At 37.4% G+C, this 23,344-nt stretch overlaps 1 protein-coding gene and 1 pseudogene across 1 annotated transcript in view; both read right to left on the bottom strand.

Moving 5' to 3' along the window:
* Positions 1-23,344, bottom strand: part of EDA (ectodysplasin A) — a 419,425-nt gene that overhangs the window by 98,990 nt on the left and 297,091 nt on the right. The window lies entirely within an intron of this gene.
* Positions 6,219-14,776, bottom strand: LOC125931718 (keratin, type I cytoskeletal 18-like; annotated as a pseudogene).

The raw sequence follows: 23,344 nt of genomic DNA, 5'->3' as shown, positions 1-23,344 counted from the left end.
TTCACTTTCTGTTATATTATTTAAATCCTTTTTGATCAGTTCATTAGCTGTTGTTATTTCCTGGAGATTCTTCTGAGGGGAATTCTTCCGTTTGGTCATTTTGGATAGTCCCTGGAGTGGTGAGGACCTGCAGGGCACTTCCCCTGTGCTGTGGTGTATAACTGGAGTTGGTGGGCGGGGCCGCAGTCCGACCTGATGTCTGCCCCCAGCCCACCCCTGGGGCCACAGTGAGACTGGTGTGTGCCTTCTCTTCCCCTCTCCTAGGGGCGGGATTCACTGTGGGGTGGGGTGGCCCTCTGGGCTACTTGCACACTGCCAGGCTTGTGGTGCTGGGGATCTGGCCTACTAGCTGGGGTGGGTAGGCAAGGTGCACGGGGGCAGGAGGGGCAGACTTAGCTCGCTTCTCCTTAGGTGATCCACTTCAGGAGGGGCCCTGTGGCAGCGGGAGGGAGTCAGATCCGCTGCAGGAGGTTTGGCTCTGCAGAAGCACAGAGTTGGGTGTTTGCGCGGAGCGAGCAAGTTCCCTGGCAGGAACTGGTTCCCTTTGGGATTTTGGCTGGGGGATGGGCGGGGGAGATGGCGCTGGCGAGCACCTTTGTTCCCCGCCAAACTGAGCTCTGTCATCTGGGGGCTCAGCAGCTCTCCCTCCCTTTGTCCTCCAGCCTTCCCGCTTTCTGAGCAGAACTGTTAACTTATGACCTCCCAGACGCTAAGTCGCGCTTGCTGTCGGAACACAGTCTGTCTGGCCCCTCCGCTTTTGCCAGCCAGACTCGGGGGCTCTGCTTGGCCGGTGAGCCGCCCCTCTGCCCCGGCTCCCTCCCGCCGGTCCGTGGAGCGTGCACTGCCTCGCCGCCCTTCCTACCCTCTTCCGTGGGCCTCTCATCTGCGCTTGGCTCCGGAGACTCCGTTCTGCTAATCCTCTGGCGGTTTTCTGGGTTATTTAGGCAGGTGTAGGTGGAATCTACGTGATCAGCAGGACACGCGGTGAGCCCAGCGTCCTCCTACGCCGCCATCTTCCCTCTCCTCCTAAGCTTACTCTGTAATGTTTAATAATTTTTGAGAGATGGGGAAGGGGCAGAGAAAGAGGGTGACAAAGGATTTGAAGCAGGCTCCACGCTGACAGCAACAAGCCTGATGTGGCACTCAAACTCATGAGCCGTGAGATCATGACCTGAGCTGAAGTCCGTTGCTCACCGACTGAGCCACCCAGGTACCCCAACTAGCAGCTTTAATGTATAGTTAGTAGCTTACTTACTTGGCACCATAGAAGTGACTCCACAGCAATGAGTTTTCTGGATAACTAAAACTTACTCCAATAATAGCAAACTTTGAAATCTGACAGAAATTTTTGTAAAACGTTTTGAGACTTCTTTGTCTTGTCATGTCAGATATAGTTGTCTGTTGAGGACTAAGCATCACTATGAAAATTCCCTACTGGACCATAGAGTGAAGTGCTCAGTGTCTACTAAGGCATACAGGGAAGTTAGAATCCCTACATGAATGATCCCAAGTGACTTTATTTTTCTTGTTCTGTTTTTAGAATTCTGTCTTTACACTAACTATGCCTTCTTAGGGTATCAGTTTTCTTACATCTAGTAGACCCCTTCTCTCATTAAAAATTTTTTTTAATGTTTATTTATTTTTGAGAGAGAGACAGAGCACAAGATGGGGAGGGGCAGAGAGAGAGGGGGAGACACAGATTCCGAAACAGGCTCCAGGCTCTGAGCTGTCAGCACAGAGCCTGATGCAGGGCTCAAACGCACACACGGTAAGATCATGACCTGAGATGGAGTCAGTCGCTTAACTGACTGAGCCACCCAGGCACCTTGACCCCTTCTCTCATTTTAATTGGTTGTCAGACAACTAAGCTCATTATATTAGCAAGCAACCTTTATTTCATATACAACACTAAATCAAGATGCTTAGTAAAGTTGGCACTACTCCTCTTATAGGTGTAGAGTGAGAGGCCTCATTGGCTTGAGATTTTGTTTCCAGATCATAGGGCTTTCATCCCACCTCCTGTGAGGTGTCCAGGCTGTGTTCTGGATGTTTGAGGTTGCTAAATAAAAGACCTCTGAATAATCAGGGTATACTGAGAATAAGTATATTTTATTTACAAAACTTGTATTCTGTATTTTCCTGCAAGAAGGACAAAATCAGTAACAAACTATCAATAGTAATACCAGTTTGTGATATTCAATTTTTATTCTTTAATTTTTTTTGAGAGGGAAGGTGCAAATAAGCAAGGAGTGGGGAAAGAGAGGGAAAGAGAGAGAGAGAGAGAGAGAGAGAGAGAGAGAGAGAGAGAAGCAGGGCTCATCTGAAGCAGGGTTTGTGTTTTTACCTGAAGTGGGGCTCGTGTTCACCTGAAGCTGGGCTCAAGCTCACCCAAAGAGGGGCTCAAGCTCACCTGATGTGGGACTCGAACTTACAAGCTGTGAGATCATGACCTGAGCCAAAGTCAGATGCTTAACTAACTGAGCCACCCAGGTGCCCCTCAGTTTTTATTCTTTAACTTTTAATTCATTGGAGGGAGAAGCAAAAGAGGTCTCTTAAGCCTCATTTAAACTACAGACTCCACCTTGATCCTAACAACACTTTACATTTTCTAAGTGCTTTAGTATATATTATCTCTTTTGATCATCACAGTCCTGTGAGATAAGCAGAATAGCTTCTTTTCTCCACTATAAACATGGGTAAGAGAGCATGATGTTTGAAAAAAGCATTCTTATCCATTTTATCTATAACCTGACAAGTAGATGGATTAGTACTACTCTTATGTTACAGTTGATACTAATAATCACCAATTATTGAGCACCTGTTATGTGCTAGCATTGAATTAGGAATTTTATATTACCTCTAATCCTTATGATATCTTATCAAAGAAAGTATCATTATTGCCTTTATATAATGAGAAAACTTATGCTGAGAGAGGTTATGTGACTTGGCCAAGGCCACAAAGCTAAAAGTAGTAGACCTCGGATTTGAAATTAGGTCTCTGTGATTTTAAATTTGAAATCAGGTCTATGTGGCTTTAAATTCTATGCTATTTCTCTGCAACAAGGTGTCCGAGAGAGAAATCAAGGGTCAGAAAGATTGCTTGATAATATCAACTGAGTTTTCTTTCTTGTATATATATTTCAACCATATACTGGCAGCTTTACTGTACTAAATTTGGGCCTTATTTCTGATAGCTTCTGGATTTTGAATACTATGCTAGGGGATGGGGAGAAGAGATTAGATTCAAAATGCCGAACTGAAACTTGAAAACAACCTGAGTTAAAATATTTGTACCACAAATATACTCCTCTCCCTTAAGCAAGTTACAGTGTAAACCTAAGTTTATAAAGTTTTGGAGATGACTTGTAAAGATAATGCACTATACAAACCAATGACTGTGACTCATGAAAGAAGTTTGTCTTTGCGGGGCACCTGGGTGGCTCAGTCGGTTATGCGTTGGACTTTGGCTCAGGTCATGATCTCATGGTTCATGAGTTCGAGCCCCGCGTCCAGCTCGGCTGGCTCCGTGCTGACAGGTTGGAGCCTGGAGCCCACTTCAGATTCCGTGTCTCCCTCTCTCTCTGACCCTCCCCTGTTCATGCTCTTTCTCTGTCTCAAAAATAAATAAACATTGAAAAAACAATAAAAAAGAAGTTTGTCTTTGCTTTTGAACAAAACAGAGATTTAAATGTGTAACATGAAATATAAAATTTCATTTTTGAAAGCATGCAATTCATACTTTAAAATTTGATCATTTCAATGTAGTTTCTTTTTTTAAATAAATGAAATATATCTGAAATTTGAGGAGAGAATAAAATTGCTGTATTTACAATAGCTGAACACACTGTCAGGAGATACTGTGAAGCTATCATGAGGTACACATTCTTTTTCCATTTCCTTTTTAAGAAGCCATAATTCTAAACAGATCAGGATCAAAACATAGAGAATTACCAAGTCAATCTTCTTCCAGCTCTTCTGGCACAATGTAAGATAATGATGTGCTGAATTTCATCTACCTGACACTACTAACTTTATGGCTGTAGGCTAGGCCTATGAGTTGTTTTGCTATAGAGAGAAGAGATCTTGCACAAAGCCACCTTCTAATTAGTACACTATTTAACAAATAGCATAGGTTGCTTAGAACCCTGGCTTGGCACATGTAGTACCTAAGTGAGGCTAGACCCTCAAGAACTGACCTAAATTACTACAGTACTAGATTCATTAAAGAGGGTATATACTGGAAGCAGTGCTAAAATGCAGCTAAGAAAAAAATAAATAAAATGAAGCTAAGACTCATAAGTCTATATATAGCAAAGCATCCTTGGTACTTAATTATTTCAAAAATAGCTCTCTCTACATTTCTGAACATGTTAATGGCATAGGATCTATGTCTTCTAAATCAGGTTGGAATCCTAAACAAGAAAGAAAGTAGGATCAATCATTGATTTCAAATTATATTGAGGTTCTAAATGTATTTTGCTACCTTGCACCAGAGATAACTAAATAGAATATCAGAGAGGGGTACCTGGATGGCTCAGTCGGTTAAGCAACCGACTTTGGCTCAGGTCATGATCTCGCGGTTCATGAGTTCGAGCCCCACATTGGGCTCTGTGATGACAGCTCAGAGCCTGGAGCCTGCTTTGGATTCTGTGTCTCCCTCTCTCACTCTGCCCCTCCCCCTGCTCATGCTCTGTCTCTCTCTCTCTCAAAAATGAATACACTAAAAAAATTTTTTTAGAATATCAGGGAAAAAAAACTGCTACAAAAGTTAAAAAAAAACATTACACATGGCTTATATATCTTGTATTTAGTAGAAAGGAAGAGTTGTGTTGGCCTAGCTAGTATTTCTTTCTCAAGTGTACAGAGGGTAGAAGAGAGACACAGTGAGGTGGGGAAGATGCCAAGATAATTTGGGACTAAAATACCATTTATCAAATGTCTGAGTGGGCATTTGAAAGCTTCTCAGGCAGTTCTGGGATCTTGACACATTTTCTCTGCCCAATGGTTCTGGCTTTCCTCAGTCCTTCTTCCAAGCTCCTACATTACATACTGGTTTTTATTTAAGCCATGAGGAGAGCTAACAGACCTAGGGGATTTGGTTAGCCTTTGCATTTGCTGGTCCCTTTGTCAGAATTGCACTTTCTACTTTTCTTTATTCAAGTCCTATACAGGGAGAAGATATTGGCAAATGACATATCAGATAAAGGGTTAGAACCCAAAATCTACAAAGAACTTATGAAACTCAACACCCAAAAACCAAATAATCCAGTGAAGAAATGGGCAAAAGACATGAATAGACACTTGTCCAAAAAAGACATCCAGATGGCCAACCGACACATGAAAAAATGCTCCACATCACTCATCACCAGGGAAATACAAATCAAAACCATATTGGATACCACCTCACACCTGTCAGAATGGCTAACAGTAACAACTCAGGCAACAACAGATGTTGGTGAGGATACAGAGAAAGGATCTCTTTTGCATTGCTGGTGGGAATGCAAGCTGGTGCAGCCACTTGGGAAAACAGCATGGAGGTTCCTCAAAAAACCAAAAATAGAACTACCCTACGACCCAGCAACTGCACTACTAGGCATTTATCTAAGGGATACAGGTGTGCTGTTTCGAAGGGACACATGCACCCCCATGTTTATAGCAGCACTATCAACAATAGCCAAAGTATGGAAAGAACCCAAATGTCCATCGATGGATGAATGGATAAAGATGTGGTATACATATACAATGGAGTATTACTCAGCAATCAAAAGGAATGAAATCTTGCCATTTGCAACTACATGGATGGAACTGGAGGGTATTATACTAAGTGAAATTAGTCAGAGAAAGACAAAAATCATATGACTTCACTCATATGAGGACTTTAAGAGACAAAACAGATGAACATAAGGCAAGGGAAACAAAAATAATATAAAAACAGGGAGGGGGACAAAACAAAAGAGACTCATAAATATGGAGAACAAACTGAGGGTTGCTGGAGGGGTTGTGGGAGGGGGGATGGGCTAAATGGGTAAGGGGCATTAAGGAATCTACTGAAATCATTGCTTCACTATATTCTAACTAATTTGGATGTAAATTTTAAAAAATAAAAAATAAAGTTAAATTAAAAAAAAAGTCCTATTCATCCTCCAAAATTCAATTCAAATTTCATTCCCTCCATCCATTCATGTATGCATGCCTAGTATATGCCAGCCATTGTGTGCTTCTCCTTGGAGATGTATTTAATGTATTGGATTGGCCATTCTGTGGCTCCCTCCTGTATGCTTCCACTGCAATCTCATACCTCCATATAAGTACTAATCACCTCTGGGAATTATTTACAAGATCCTCTTTTATGAAGACCATGGGCTTCCAGAACTAAGGAACTTTATCTTAATCATTTTTGTATCCCTGCATGTAATATAGCACAGTGCCTTGCACATAGTAGATGGTTAGTAAATCTCTAGCTATTCATTTATATTTGTTATTTTCTACTGACTCATCTAACTTGACTCTCAATCTTTCTATTCCTATTACTCTACTAAAACTGCTCTCATCACTGTTGCCAACAACATCCTTCTTACTGATTTCAGTAGATGGGTGAGGCACACGTTTCCATTGGCTTTACTAAGTTGGATAATTGTAAGCTAGAGCTGCTAGCCATCTTTCCCATTTTATAGGGAGAATCTGCCTGAAGAATGAGGTGAATACAAAGGAAAGCAGAGCTGAGAGAGTACTGGTGAGATCACATGAGCTCCAAGGTGCAGCCATATCTTAAGCCAGCTTCATCAAGGACTTTACAGTTAAATAAACCAATAAATCCCATGTCCTCTTCTTTTTATTATTATTTTTAAAAATTTACACCCAAGTTAGTTAACATATAATGTAATAATGATTTCAGGAACAGAATTTAGTGATTCATCCCAACAAATGTCCTCCTTAATGCCCCTTGCCCATTTAGCCCCCACTCACCCAAAACCACTCCAGCAACCCTCAGTTTGTCCTCTGTATTTAAGAGTCTCTTATGGTTTGTTTTCCTCTCTGTTTTTACATTATTTTTGCTTCCCTTCCTCTATGTTCATCTGTTTTGTGTCTTTTTTTTTTTTTAACATTTATTCATTTTGAGAGACAGAGACAGAACGCAAGCAGGGGAGGGGCAAAGAGAGGAGACACAGAATCCAAAGGAGGCTCCAGGCTATGAACTGTAAGTCCAGAGAACAATGTGGAGCTTGAACCCACAAACCATGAGATCATGACCTGAGTGGAGGTTGGATGCTGAACCGACTGAACCACCCTGGTGCCCCTCATCTGTTTTGTATCTGAAATTCCACATATGAGTGAAGTCATATGATATTTGTCTTTCTCTGACTGACTTATTTCACTTAGCATAATACACTCTAGTTCTATCCACGTTGTTGCAAATGGCAAGATTTCATTTTTTTAAATCTCTGAGTAATATTCCATTGTATATATATACCACATCTTCTTTATCCATTCATCAGTAGATGGACATTTGGCCATGCCCTCTTCCTTAGAAAAAAAGATCTTAATACAGTTTAGGCCAGCTATCTGTCCCTTGTAACTGAGAGAGTCCTAACCTAGCTAATGATCTCCATATCCATATTTCCAGCCCAGATATTTTTCCTGAGCTTCAGATGCATATCCCCAACTGCTTACAAGTTTTTTCTTCTTGAATTTCACACAAGTACCTGAAACTTAAAACCTGTTTAAAACCACACATCTTCCTTTTCTGATTGTTATCTCAGTGACTAGTATAGCACTTTGCCAGAAACCTGGGTGGCTTCCTTGACTCCTCATTTTCTCCCTTCAAACAAACCACCAAGTCCTAATTTTTTCCTAAATAAACCTGTCTGGGGCTCCTGGGTGGCTCTGTCGGTTAAGCTTCTGACTTCGGCTCAGGCCATGATCTCATGGTTTGTGAGTTTGAGCCCTGCATCAGACTCTGTGCTGACAGCTCAGAGCCTGGAGCCTGTTTCAGATTCTGTGTGTCCCTCTCTCTCTGCCCTTCTCGCACTCACTCTCTGTCTCTCTTAAAAATAAAATAAACATTAAATTTTTAAAAAAATAAACCTGTCTACTTCTGTTTCCATTGCTGCTACACTAATTAAGTCACCATCATTTCTTATGTGTACCATTGTAACAGCCTCCTAACTGGCTTCTTTGTTTCCCTTATGCCCCTTCTAGTCCATTTTCTCTCCATTTTTTCCACTTTTTAATTATATTTTAAATAAATTATAGTAACACATGCTTATTGTAACAAGTCAAACAATATAGAACTAAATAAAGAACCACTTAAGAGCTATCCCTTTCCCATCCAACCTCTTTCCACCTGATGTAATCAATAATCCAGAGTTTGGTGTTTCTGCTTTCCACATCTGTTTCTATGTTTATATCCATATATCTGTATCTATAAAAATTTTAGGGGGTTAATATCTTTCTTTTTTTATATAAAAATGGGATTATATGTTACAGATTATTCTGAAACTTGATTTTGATTACCTAGCAAAAGAACATGGGTATTCTTTCAGTCCATACATAACATTCTAACATATTCATTTTAATAGCGGCATAGTATTCAATAGTATAGCTATGTCATAATTTACTCAACCATTTCCCTGCATGTAGATACTAGGGTTATCCCTCTTTTTTGCCACTGAAACAGTGCTCTAATAAATATCCTTGTACATATGACCTAGGTACTGGTATTCTTATTTCTGTATGATAGATTCCCTAAACTGTAAATGCTAGATTATAAAGGTATCCTAATGTTTAATTTGACTGGAGATGTATTAATATCCAAAATGGGTGTAACAATTTATGTTCTCAAATATGATATATCACATTAACAGAATGAAGGGTAAAAATCATATGATCATCTCAATAGATTCAGAAAAGCATTCAACAAAATTAAACATTCTTTCATGATAAAAATTCTTCATAAATTAGGTATAGAAAGAATGTATCTCAACATAAGAAAGGCTATATATTACAAGCTCACAGCTAACATCACACTTAACAGCAAAAAGCTAAAAAAAACTTTTCCTCTACGATCAGGAAAAAGATGAGGATGCCCATTCTCACCAATTCTTTCAACATAGTACTTGAAGTCCTATAGCTAGAGCAATTACACAAGAAAAATAAATGAAAGGCATACAACTTGGAATGGAAAAAGCAAAATTGCCTCTGTCTGCTGATGATATAAACCTATATATAGAAAACTCCACCAAAAACACCTGTTAGAAATAACAAATGAATTCAGTTAAGTTGTATGATACAAAATGAACATATAAAAGTCTCTTTCTATACACTATCAATGAACTATTCAAAAAATAAATTAAGAAAAAGATCCCATTTACTATAGCATCAAAAAGAACAAAATACTTAGGAACAAATTTAACCAAGGAAGTGAAATATCAGTACACTGAAAACTATGAAATGCTGATAACAGAAATTGAAAAAGACACACAAAAAAGTAGAAAGATACCCTTGTATTCTTGGATTGGAAGAATTGATGTTGTTAAAATGTTCATATTATACAAAGCCACCTAAAGATTCAATCCTATCTCTGTCAAAATTCCAATAATTTTTTTTCCACAGAAATAGGAAAAACAATCCTAATATTCATATGGAACCACAAAAGGCCCCGAATAGCCCAAGCAATCTTAAACCAAAAGAAGAAAGCTGAAGGCATTACATTTCCTGATTTCTAAACATATTACAAAGGTATGGTAAACAAAACAGTATGGTACTGGCACAAAAAAAGTCATATAGACCAATGGAACAGAATAGAAAGCCCAGAAATAAATTATGCATTTATAGGCTACCAATATTCAACAAGGATGCCAAGAGCACACCATGGGGAGAGGATAGTCTTTCAATAAATGATACTAGGAAAACTGGATATGCACATGCAAAGGAATGAAATTGGACCCTTACCTCACAGGAAGGAAAAATCAACTCAAAATAGATTAAAGAGTTAAACATAGACCTAAAATTGTAAAACAACTAGAAGAAACCATAGGGAAAACATGAACTTTTTATTGGTCTCCTGCTCCCCAAAGGGTACACTGATTCTGCTGCCTCAAAGCCTCAAAACTGATGTCATTGGTCTCAGACACCCCTTTGCCCTCCACAAACCTGCAGGTGGTGGTCTTTTGGATGGTATACATGGAATTTCTGCTGTCTAGGGTGTCACCAAGATTGAAATCATCTGTCTTCCAGCAGGTGATAGTAGGTGGTAATTTCAGTCTCCAGCTTGGCCTTGATGTTCAGCAGGGCCTTGCACTCCTGGGTGTCTCTAAACAAGTCTGGGACAGCTCTGACTTCAAGTGCAGCAGGACTACATTGAGCTGTTCCATCTGCACAGTGAGTAGGCTTCCACTTCCCTCAGTTGTTTTCCAAGCTGGCCTTTAGATTCTCATGGAGTCCAGGGTGATTTCCCAGGAGCGAGTCACATGTATCAGCTCCATGAGCATTATCTCAGCCACTCCTATCTCAGCAGTCTGTGAGGTGATCACTGTGGTGCTCTCCTCAATTTTCTGGGACCAAGCTGGTACTTGTCCAGCTCCTTTTAGTTCTTCTGAGCCAGCTTGTCTTACTGGGCCTGGATGTCCACCATGATCTTGCTGAGGTTCTGAGATTTGGGGGCATCCAACTCCATGGTCAACCTAGAATTATCAATCAGGTTTTGTAGACCCTTTACTTCTTCCTCATGGTTCTTCTTCATGAAGAGCAGCTTCTCCCTGAGAGTCTCAATTTCCATCTTCAGCTGCAGCTGAGTGACATTGGTGTCTTCAATGACCTCACAGAGCCCATGGATGTCATTCTCCACAGACTGGTGCATGGCCAACTCAATACTTGAGTCTGAAGTCATCAGTAGCAAGACAAGCATTGTCAGTCTTTAGAACAATGCAGGCAATGCCCACAGAATTTGTATAGATCTGAGCCCTCAACTCCTCGATGGTCTTGAGGTATTGCCCCATTCTCTGACCTGGGGTCCCTTCTTTTCCAGGTGTTCACAGATTTTAAACTCTAGTTTCTGATTATCAGCCTCTAGGCTCCTCACCCTCTCTAAGTAGGAGGATGGGTAGTCATTCAGGTCTTTCATGATTTCCTTCTCACCATGGATATCCCCTATGTGCACCAGGCCCCCAGTCATCCCTGTAGTCAGACCCCCAGACCTCCAGCCACCCTGTAAACTGGTGGAACAGGACACAGAGATCCAGGAGCCTGAGTCCCTGGTGCCTCATAAATGTTGGCCACACTGCTAACAGGCCAGATCTGATGGATGGGCAACTGCACAGGGCCAAGGGACTAATAGTTGGAGGAGAAGGTAGAGTGAATGGTGAAGCTCATGCTGTTCAGGGAGGAAGACAAGATGCCAGGGCTCAGGATCAGGCTGTCAGAAAAAAGCTTCTTGATACTGGCCTGGGCAATAATTTTTTGGATATGATCTCAAAAGTACAGGTGGCAAACGCAAAAACACACAAGTGGAATTGCATCAAATTAAAAAGCTTCTGCACAGCAAAGGAAACAATCAGCAGAGTGAAGAGACAACCTATGAAATGGGGGAAAATATACATCTGGTTAGGGGTAGTATCCAAAATATGTAAGGAATTCAAACAACTCAATAGCAAATAATAATAAAAATGAAATAAATAATAACAAACTGATTTAAAAATGGGCAAAGGACCTGAATAGACAGTTTTCCAAAGAAGACCTACAAATGGCCAACAGATACATAAGAAGATGCTCAACATCACTAATCACCAGGGAAATGCAAATCAAAACTACAATGGGATGTTACCTCACACCTGTTAGGATGGCTCTAATCAAAAAGATAAGAGACAACAAGTGTTTGTTAGGATGTGGAGAAAAGGGAACCTTTGTGCACTGTTGGTAGGAATGTAAATCAGTACAACCATTATGGAAAATAGGTTCCTCAAAAGTTAAAACTAGAAATACCATGTAATTCAACAATCTTACTTCTGGGTGTATATACAAAGAAAATGAAATCAGTATCTTGAAGAGATATCTACATTCTCATGTTTGTTGCAGCATTAGTCATAATAGCCAACATATGGAAACAACCTAAGTATCAAATAAATGGAAAAAGCAAATGTAATCACACACACATGTGATATAATATTATTCAGCTTAAAAAAAGAGGGAAACCCTGCCATTTACAACAACGATGAACCTGGAAGACATTACTCTAAGTTAAATAAACCAGATACTAGAAAGACAAATACTGCATGATATTGCTTATATGTAGAATCTAAAGAATTAAACTCATAGAAGCAGAATAAAATGGTCACCAGGAGCTGGGTGTTAGGGGAAATGCAGAGGTATTGGTCAAAGGGTACAAAGTTTCAGTTATGGAGGATGAAAAATGCATGGCATGATGACTATAGTTAATATTACTGTATATATTATGCTTGGAATTTGTTGAGTAGATCTTAAGTGTTCTCATCACAAAAAAGAGGGAACTATGTTAGGTGATGGAAATGTTAATTAGTTTGTGGTAATTATTTCACAATGTATATGTATATCAAATATCACATTGTATACCCTAAGTATATACAATTTTCATTTGTCAATTATACCTCAATAAAGCTGGAAAAAAACAATTTATATTCTTTCCACAAATTTTTGTTTTTTCCCACCTTCTAATTAGCATAGGATGCTATTATATTATAAAATTATTGCTAATGTATTTGGGTGAGGGGTAGAAAAAGGACATATCATACATGTTTTATTTATTTAAAAAATTAATTTTCTTATTTTAAATTAGTAATACATGTAGATATTTTAAAAATTCAAAGGAGGAGCACCTGGATAGCTCAGTCAGTTAAACATCTATCTTTGGCTCAGGTCATGATCTCACGGTTTGTGAGTTTGAGCCCGCCTTGGGCTCTCTGCTGCCAGCGCAGAGCCCGCTTCAATCCTCTCCCTCCTTTCTCTCTCTCAAAAATAAATAAAACATTAACAAAATAAAAAAGTTCAAAAATAAAAATAATTACAAAAATAAAAAATTCAAAAGATACAGAAATATGAAAATTAACTTTCCCTTCACTGCAACTTTAAACACTCAGTTTTCTTCCTCCAAGCAACCAGTTACCAGTTATAGATTTATCATAATTTATTTCACCATTTCCTAAATAATGGGCATTTACATTATTTCCAATTCTCTGCTCTTTCAAATATTACAGCAAAGAATATCACTGTTGATAACTGATTTCCCATATGTGAGTATGTCTAGAAGTAAAAGTGGAATTGCTGGATCATAGTATATGCATTTAGCATTTGAAAATATTTTCCATATAATCTATTTTTGACATTAATCTTGTGCTACCCCATTGCCTTTAGGATGATTTATATGCTCCAAAAAAATGGATTCCAAGTTCCTGTATGATTTGTGCCCTGTTGGACAGCTCATTTATCACTTCCTCTTTAGAAATCTATACTAACCATACAAACTTGTTTTGGTTCCTCAAATGAACCAAGCTCCTCTTACTCTAAGCCTCCTTCATTTACCCTTCCCTCAAACCTTCACATGGCTAACTCTTTAGCATCAGTCAGGTTGCTGCTCAGATGTCACCCCCATTAGGAGAACTTCTTTGACCTCCCAGGTGTAGATCAGGTACTGATGTGTCCCATAGCACCACGGTGCTTACCCTATTATATCACTTACTATACTATGTTGAAACTATCCAACTGTGAGCTTGATGAGGGTAGGGTCCTGTTCAACTCTGTGTCCCTAGTTGTCCAAAGAGAGAGCAATAAACATTTATTCAAACATTTACTCAATAATAATTTATTTGAATGAATGAATGAAAAAAAGAAGGAAGCTCCACTAGCTCCTCACTTGTAAGACAAGAGGCCCTCCAGGTTTAGGAGTAGAATCTAGAGTAAGGCAGTGTTGCATAAGTAATCCACTACAAATTCAACAGGCGCCATCTGCCTACACATCTACATCTGCCTGTGATATTTTGAGAAGCCATACAAAGGGAGCTGACAGTTTAACACTTAGCCAAGAGATTAACCTTCTTATAGCCTTCACTTCTTAAAACCATATGCATGTTCTTAATCCTTACTGAGTCTCTTTACAGACGCTAATGAAAAGGCTCATTTCACCATCCAAACTGAAAGAAACCCTGAGTATTTAAATTTCACCATCCAAACTGAAAGAAACCCTGAGTATTTAATCGTGTAAACATATCTAATTGACTAAAACTACCTTAGATATTATCATTATATTATAGAAATCAGGAATAGTTAGGAACAAACTATAAGAGAATTAGAAGGAAACAATTAGATCACCTATTCTAGTAGCTAAACATTTTTTTCTTAACCTAATACATCTGAGGAATATGATATGATCTCATCAGTAATAGTATTCTCACTATAATGTTCTTAATGGGGTGCAGAGTGGTCAGAATGTCCAGGGCTGTGTATACCTTGAAGAAACCTCCTTAGATGATTATGAATTCTTACACCAGAGTCGAGAGTCACTGATTCTAGTTTAACCTTTATAAAAAACTATGATCAGAGAAGTAAAGACTTACCCAAGATCATCATGCTAGTATGCTAATAGCAGAACTGGGACTATAATCAGGGTCTCCTGACTTAAAGTTCATCATTTTTCATAATATTTAGAAACAAATAACTAGATGGAATTTAAGACAGAGTGAGGCAGACCAGAAGTACCGTTAGTGAACCTCAGGTCAAGTGGGCCTCTGACCTCTTTTAGGCAAGAAATTCCTCAAAGATTTCTGACCTTTACAGCATTTTCTCATGGAAGGCAGGCATGTTCACATTTTACCTTACATGATGCTGAATTACTTATGCTTGTTATAAGGAGTATATATTATTTTTTATTTCAAAAATTTCATAAATATTTTTAAGCAGCCTAGTCTTTAACTAACTTTTACACTCAGTTCACTTTAGGACTTACGTACTGAGGAAAGGAATTTGGTAGTTATATCAACTGTAGAGCTTGGTACAATGTCTTACAGGTAGTTGGTATTCTAAAAATGCTTGTCAACCAAGTGGCAGTAGCAAAAGCTTATGGAGATCATCTATTGCAGAGCTAGTCCCATCAATGAAAATATAGCTTTAAAGGGCATTTAGGAGTATGAGCAAGCTAAGACATTTTAGCTTAATGACTTATTTGATAGAAAGCCATTTTCCAGAGGGTTCTGCTGTGGGCACTTATGCTGTTGGCTTTCATGACCAGTAGACAACCTTGGGGACTCTCTATCTGAAATCAACAATCCTTTTCAAGTGTACACACATGGTAAACTCTCAAAAGCTTTAAGTTAGTCTTGTGAACAAGCCCTTGTAAGCTCTCAAAATGATTTTAGTCTCTCTCATTTGATAACACCACAGAGATGGCTTACTGAAAAGCAATCAATATAAGAGCAATACTAGACTGAGGGCACGTATTAATTCTAACTAACATTTGTATAGGTACAAAGTCTGTTTCTTTGAGGCCATAGCCTTTCATATTCATCTGTATCAATTTAATGGTAGCTATGCCCTATTTCATTGTTATTTTTAAGAAACAAAGGAAAAAGGATACATTTCCATCTTGTTTCTCCACTTTACTCTTTTATAATAGCAAAAAAAGGATACTTTTTTGATCTGTCCAAAAGTAAACTACAAAGACGAGATACTGACAAAAAGGGACACATATATACAGCCAGGCAGACAGTAAGAGAATGACACAGAACTGTACATATGTGATCATGTCTTGTTATGAGGTAGACCATAGTTTGAGGCTTGGAGGCTTCTTCCTATGGGCTTAGATACAATCAGTGAGCACAACAAGAGACAATCTAGTTGAAAGGGAGTACATTTGCAAAAATGTAATGTGTTATCTATACTTAATTTTACCCAAAAGGCTGAGAAGTGATATATAATGGATTATCTATGAATTAATGAGTGTGTGTCTAAAATACCTGGAATACCATGCTATTATATGTGTTTTCTGGAGAGAATATAGTAATAGCAGTTAATAATTTCTGAAACATTTTTGCATACACTAACACTTTTGATTATTACAACAATGGCATTAGGTAAGCAAAGCTAATTTTCCCCTATTTTAAAGCTATGGAAACTGAAGCTCAGAGGGATGTCATTCTTCCAAGGTCATATGGCTGCTAAGGTGGCAATGACATCAGGATTGGGATCCGGAAATTGCTACTCAGGCTAGTATCTTTTCTATTACACCATGCTTCACTTTTTTATTCTTTCACTAGGTCAGAAATATGGGAGGAGGTCTGTTGTGGACAGATATTAATATTCTGATTGACTCCTGAAAATGCTCCTACAGGAAGGGAACAGATGGTTTTATAATAAAACTTATGAAATATGGAAACCACCTCCATGGGAATTCTGAATTCATATTATGTGATACTAAGACCTCATGACAGTCTGAATATACTCTACATTTCATTCTAACTAGAAAATAAAATTCTGCAGATTTCTGGAGAACCCAGCAAAAGATGACCAAGCAAGTCACCTAGAGCTATTATTACTTCAGAAACACATCACAAGGATGGGTCTCAGCAGGAAATCCTGGCACAGATTTCTGGAACAATTGTGACTCACAACACCTACAATGAAGTGATCATGCTTTCTTTACAGAACAAGACAGCTAAAAGACTTCATGTAATTAGCAAAAATTAACTTTGAACCTGTATCAAATGCTTCATATTGGAGGAGAACTGACTCTGTGTTTGGGATTCTTGCTTCCTATTCAATGCCTTCATTTATAGAGTAATCCAAAAGAAGAAACTGAGATGAATGAATCCAATAATTTCTTGAATGGCGGGTCAAAAAGATTGGATATGTCCTGAATATGGCTACTGACATTTTTAAAGGAAAGGTATACTATGCCCGTGCTTATAATCAACTAGTTTAGTAGTCCAGTGAAAACAAGAAAAAAGATTTCTATAGCTTGATTTATTCTTGGTGAATTTAGGCAGGTTCCTAAGGATCACTACATACTTTACTTCTCTAAAGTGCGAATCAATTATTTGTCAAATTTTTTCCCCCATAGGGATTAGTGAAGATCATCAAGCTTAATTTCTACAGTTCCTAAATAGAAAATCGAGACTCCTTCTTTTCCCCATTTGTTTTCTCAGTCATTCATTAACAAATATTTGGGTGTATTCTATGTGCTGGTGCTGTGTAAGGTAAAACTCCTTCTTTGACCAATCTACCTTTGCTTTATTTTTACCTACTGCCTATAAATGTACCTGCTTCCTCATTAAAGTGTAAGCTTCTCTGAGGATCTTATTAATCTTTATAAATTTTCTGGTAGTGCCTAGAGGCGTGTTAAATAACAACAACATAAAGTTTTGGGAATTGAAGTGAAATTAAAGGATAGCAACAGATCAAAAAATGTATAAAGGAAATAGAACTAATTTTCCTGTTTCTTTTTAAACTTATCCTTATTTTTTACCTTTGAAAAATATTTTCTCAGTGAAATCTTTGTCATGTTCTTAAATGTTCAAAGTAAATGACTTTTTCATTGACAATTGTGATACAAATATGAGGTGGGTAACTAAATTTTTATTATAATTTATCAGTAACTTCTGGATTTAGAATCAACATCTGATTGTTTTATTTTTTTAAGGCATCCACTCTGATTTGCTTACCCCATCCTATATTTTCCTGTGTTCAGTTTATAGATTCACTTTTGAATGAGAAGTTATTATTTGAAAGAGAAGTTATTTATTTTTATAAAGCAGTCAGCTTATTCTCTTGAGATACAGTGATATACAATGTAGACTTATATATCCACCTGCCTCCTTAAGGTATATACTTTGTTGTGTAATAGACAACTCAAATGTAGGATGCCTAAGTGAAACTTTTCTAGTTTCAAGTTTTATTTAAATTACAGATAGTTAACATGCAGTGTAATATTAGTTTCAGATGTAGAATACAGTGATTCATCACTTACATAAACACCCAGCGCTCATCACAAGTGCCTTCCTTAACCTGTCACCCAATTAATCAATCCCCCTGACCACTACCCCTCCAGCAATGCTTAGTTTGTTCCCTATAGTTAAGAGTCTGTTTTTTTTTTTTTTTTGGTTAGTTTCTCCCCTTTGTTCCACCATGTTCATCTGTTTTATTTCTTAAATTCCACATATGAGTAAAACCATATGGTATTTGTCTTTCTTTGAACGACTTATTTCCCTTAGCATAGTACACGCTAGCTCCACTCATCTAGTTACAAATGACAAGATTTCATTTTTTTCATTCTTTTTAAATTTATTTTGAGAGAGACAGAGAGGCAAAGAGAGAGGGAGATAGAGAATCCCCAGCAGGCTCCATGCTGTCAGCAAAGAGCCCAGTGCAGGGGCTCGAACTCACGAACCATGAGATCATGACCTGAGCCAAAACCAAGAGTAGGACACTTAACTGACTGAGCCACCCAAGTGCCCCATATTCCTTCTGTATATATACTACCACTTCTTTATCCATTCATCAGTCAATGGACATTTGGGATCTTTCCATATTTTGGCTATAATTGATAATGCAGCTATAAACATCAGGGTGCATGTATCCCTTTGGCCTTTTATTTTTGTATCCTTTGGGTAAACACCTAGTAGTGCAATTGCTGGATTCTAAGGTAGTTCTACTTTTAACATTTTGAGGAACTGCCATACTGTTTTCCAGAGCTGCTTCCATTCCACTTCCACTAGTAGTTTCCATTCCTACTAACAGTGCAAGAGGGTTCTCCCCTTTCCCCCTTTCTCTAGATCCTTACCAACACCTGTTGTTTTCTCTCTTAATTTAGCCATCCTGATAGGTGTGAGTTGATAGTATATTATACTTTTGATTTCTATTTCCCAGATGATGAGTGATGTTAAGTGTCTTTTCATGTGTCTGTTAGCTATCTGTATGTATTCTTTGGAAAATGTCTATTCATGTCCTCTGCCCATTTCATAACTGGATTATTTGTTTTATGTGTGTTGAGTTTTATAAGTTCTTTATAGATGTTAGATGCTAACCCTTCATCAGATATATCATTTGCAAATATCTTCTCCCATTCCAAAGATTGCCTTTTAGTTTTGCGGTTTCCTGTACTGTGCAGAAGCTTTTTTATCTTGATGAAATCCCAATAGTTCGTTTTTACTTTTGATTCCCTTGCGTCTGAAGATGTATCAAGTAAGAAGTTGCTATGGCTGATGTCAAAGAAGTTACTGCCTTTGTTTTCCTTCAGGATTTTGATGGTTTCATGTCTCACATTTACGTTTTGATCCATTTTGAATTTATTTTTGTGAATGGTGCAAGAAAGTGTTCAAGTTTCATTCTTTTGCATGTGGCTGTCCAGTTTTTCTAACACCATTTTTTTTTTACATTTTTTATTTATTTTTGGGACAGAGAGAGACAGAGCATGAACGGGGGAGGGGCAGAGAGAGAGGGAGACACAGAATCGGAAACAGGCTCCAGGCTCCGAGCCATCAGCCCAGAGCCTGACGCGGGGCTCGAACTCACGGACCGCGAGATCGTGACCTGGCTGAAGTCGGACGCTCAACCGACTGCGCCACCCAGGCGCCCCACTAACACCATTTTTTAAAGAGACTGTCTTTTCCTATTGGATATTCTTTCCTGCTTTGTCAAAGATGAATTGACATGTAGTTGTGGGTTCATTTCTGGGTTTTCTATTCTCTTCCATTGATCTATGTATCTGTTTTTGTGCCAGTACTATCCTGGTTTGATCACTACAACTTTGTAATATAGCTTGATCTCTGGAGTTGTGATGCCTCCACCTTGGCTTTTCCTTTTCAAGATTGCATTTGCTATTCGGAGTTGTTTTGTTTTGTTTTGTTTTGTGGTTCCATGCAAATTTTAGAATTGTTTGTTCTGGCTCTGTGAAAGATGCTGTTTGCATTTTCATAGGGATTAAATGTGTAGATTGCTTTGAATAGTATAGACATTTAAAAAGCATTTCTTCTTCCCATCCATGAGCATGGAATGTCTATTTCTTTGTGTCATCTTCAATTTCTTTCATCAGTGTTTTATAGTTTTCAGAGTATAATCTTTTGCATCTTTGGCTAGGTTTATTTCTAGATATCTTATTGCTTTGGGTCCAATTGTCAATGAGATCAATTCCTGGATTTCTCTTTCTCCTGCTTCATTATTGGTATATAGAAATGCAACAGATTTCTGTATGCTGATTTTGTATCATATGAATTACTGAGTTTGTTTATGAGTTCTAGCAATTTTTTGGTGAAGTCTTTCAGGTTGTCTACAGAGTACCATGCTGTCTGCAAATAGTGAAAGTGTGATTTCTTTGCCAATTTGGATACCTTTTATTTCTTCTTCTCTGATAGCTGAGGCTAAGACTTCCAGTACTATGTTAAATAACATTGGTGACAGTGGTCATTGCTGTATTGTTCCTGACCTTAGAGGAAAAACTCTCAGTTTTTCCCCATTGAGGATGATATGTGCTGTGGATTTTTTGTCTATGACCTTTATGATGTTGGGGTAGGTTCCCTTTATGTATCCCTACTTTGTTGAGGGTTTTTACAAAAATGTATGCTTTACTTTCTCAAATGCTTTTTCTGAATCTATTGAGAGGATCATCTGGTTCTTTATCCTTTCTTTTATTAATGTGGTATACCACATTAATTGATTTGAAAATATTGGGTCACCCTTGCAGCCCGGGAATAAATCCCAATTGATCATTTTTTTAATGATCATTTAAAATAATTAAAATATAAAAAATATTTTTTAATGTACTGTTGGATTCAATTTGCTATTATTTTGTTAAGAATTTTTGCATCCATGTTGATCAGGGATATTGGCCTTTTTTGGTGGAGTTTTTTTCTTTTTTGGAAGTCAGGGTAATTCTGGCCTTATAAAATGAGTTTGGAAGTTTTCCTTCCATTTCTATTCTTTGGAATAGTTTGATAAGAATAGGTATTAACTCTTCTTTAAATATCTGGTAGAATTCCACTTGGAAGTCATCTGTCCCTGGACTTCTTTTGGTTGGGAGTTTTTAGATTGCTGATTCAATTTTATTGCTGGTTATTGGTTTGCTCAAATTTTTTTTATTTCTTCCTGTTTCAGTTTTGCTAGTTTACAAGTTTCTAGGAATTTATCCATTTCTTCCAGATTGCCCAATTTGTTGGCACCTAATTTTTCATAATACACGCTTGTAATTGTTTCTATTTCTGTAGTATTGGTTGTGATTTCTCCCCTCTAATTCATGATTTTATTTATTTGGATCCTTCCTCTTTTCTTTTTCATAAGTCTAGCTAGCAGATTATAAATTTTTAATTTTTTCTAAGAACCACATCCTGGTTTCATTGATCTGCTCTACTATTTTAGTTTTGTTTCTTTATCACTTATTTCTGCTCTACTTATTACTATTTCCCTTCTGCTGGCTTTAGGCTTCATTTGCTGTTGTTTGTCTAGCTTCTTACACTGTAAGGTTAGGTTGTGTATTTGAGATTTTTCTTGCTTCATGTGGTAGCTCCGTATTGGTATATCTTTCCCTCTTATGACCACTGTTACTGCATCCCAAAAGTTTTGGACCATTGTGTTTTCATTTTCATTTGTATTGATGTATTTTTTATTTCTTTTTTAATTTCCTGGTTGAAGCATTCATTTTTTGGTAGCATATTCTTTAGCCTCCATTTATTTGTGGTCTTTCAAAATTTTTTCTTATGATTGACTTCAATTTTCATAGTGTTGTGATTAGAAAATATGCATGATATGATCTCAGCCTTTTTATACTTATTGAGGCCTGATTTGTGACCTAGTATGTGATCTATTCTGGAGAATGTCCCATGTGCATTTGAAAAGTATGTGTATTCTGCTGCTTTAGGATGGAATGTTCTGTTAAGTCCATCTGTTCAAGGGTGTCATTCAGAGACATTGTTTCCTTGATTTTCTGCTTAGATGATCTGTCTGTTGATATATGGGGGGCATCAACAAACACTACTATTACTATATTACTATCAATGAGCTTCTTTATGTTTGTTATTAACTATTTTCTGTATTTGGGTTCTCTCAAGTTGGGGCATTAATATTTACAACTGTTAAATTAATATTTACAATTTATCCATCTTTTTAATGGATAGATCCCTTTATTATGATATACCGCCCTTCATATCATTACATTCTTTAGTTTAAAATCCAGTTTGTCTGATATAAGTATTGCTACTCTGGCTTTCTTTTGATGTTAATTAGCATGATAAATGATTCTCCATTCCCTCACTTTCTTTTTTATTTTTGTTTTAATCTTTCATTTGTCTTTTATTATCTTTAGCAACTAGGCAATACATATTCCTTTTAGAAATTAGAGATAAACAGAATGGGGAAAATCACTTGAATTTCTACTATCTTCTGGAGAAAGCCACTGTGAATTTTTTAATATAAATACTCTAGACACTTTTCTATGTGTATGTAACTCTTACTTAACACTTCACAATATAACTTGAACAGTGTTTCCTGGTTACTATATAAGTAACAAAATAGATCTGTTTTCATATTTTTCATGGTTCTGCATAATATTCCATGGAATGGATAACATATTCAACAAATGTCCATTGATGGATATTTGGGAAGATTCTAAGGTTTTGCTAGTGTAATCAATGCCCACATGAATACACACATAGACACATACATATATCTATATATTTATATATCTATACCCATCATTATGATAAGTGACTAATGAAATTTATTTAGAAAAAGTTCAATTGCTTCTTCTCATCCTTTTGGCTAAGATCAATTGTAGAAAAAGTTCCTAGATACACATTTACTGGATCCAAGAATGTGGATATTTTGACAGAAGCACTCTTAACCAAAGAGATAAAAGCTGGTAAATGGCCTATTAATAAAAATAGGTGGCTAAAGAGGGGAATCATGAAAATATTATGTATATTATTACATACATATGTATACACACAGTTATACAGACATATACACATATATAATATATACATATATCTTAAGCATTTTATTTTTACTTTAAAAATATAAATGCATATCCATTCACTAATTTAGATCAAATTTTAGATTTCATTTTTGGACTACAGAATATATTGTTCTTGTTGACAATGAGACCCATGATTAAAGTTCCATGTAATCTTTCTTGGATAACTGACATTCTTAATGAAATGTATAGGCTTTTTAGTTTCTCCCCCTTTTTTTTAAGATGGAGCAAGAACTGAAAAAATGTATACTCCTCTTCCAATCTTTTACTCCTAATTTGATAATTTTATGTGTGTGATGTGTCTTTGTAATCAATCTATCCAAAGCATTCAAATTAGTTTTCCTTGAAACATCTTTTTCTTTT

This window comes from Panthera uncia, chromosome X (assembly GCF_023721935.1).
Source record: "Panthera uncia isolate 11264 chromosome X, Puncia_PCG_1.0, whole genome shotgun sequence".
Lineage (NCBI taxonomy): Eukaryota > Metazoa > Chordata > Mammalia > Carnivora > Felidae > Panthera > Panthera uncia.
This window is presented reverse-complemented; position numbering and strand designations above follow the sequence as displayed.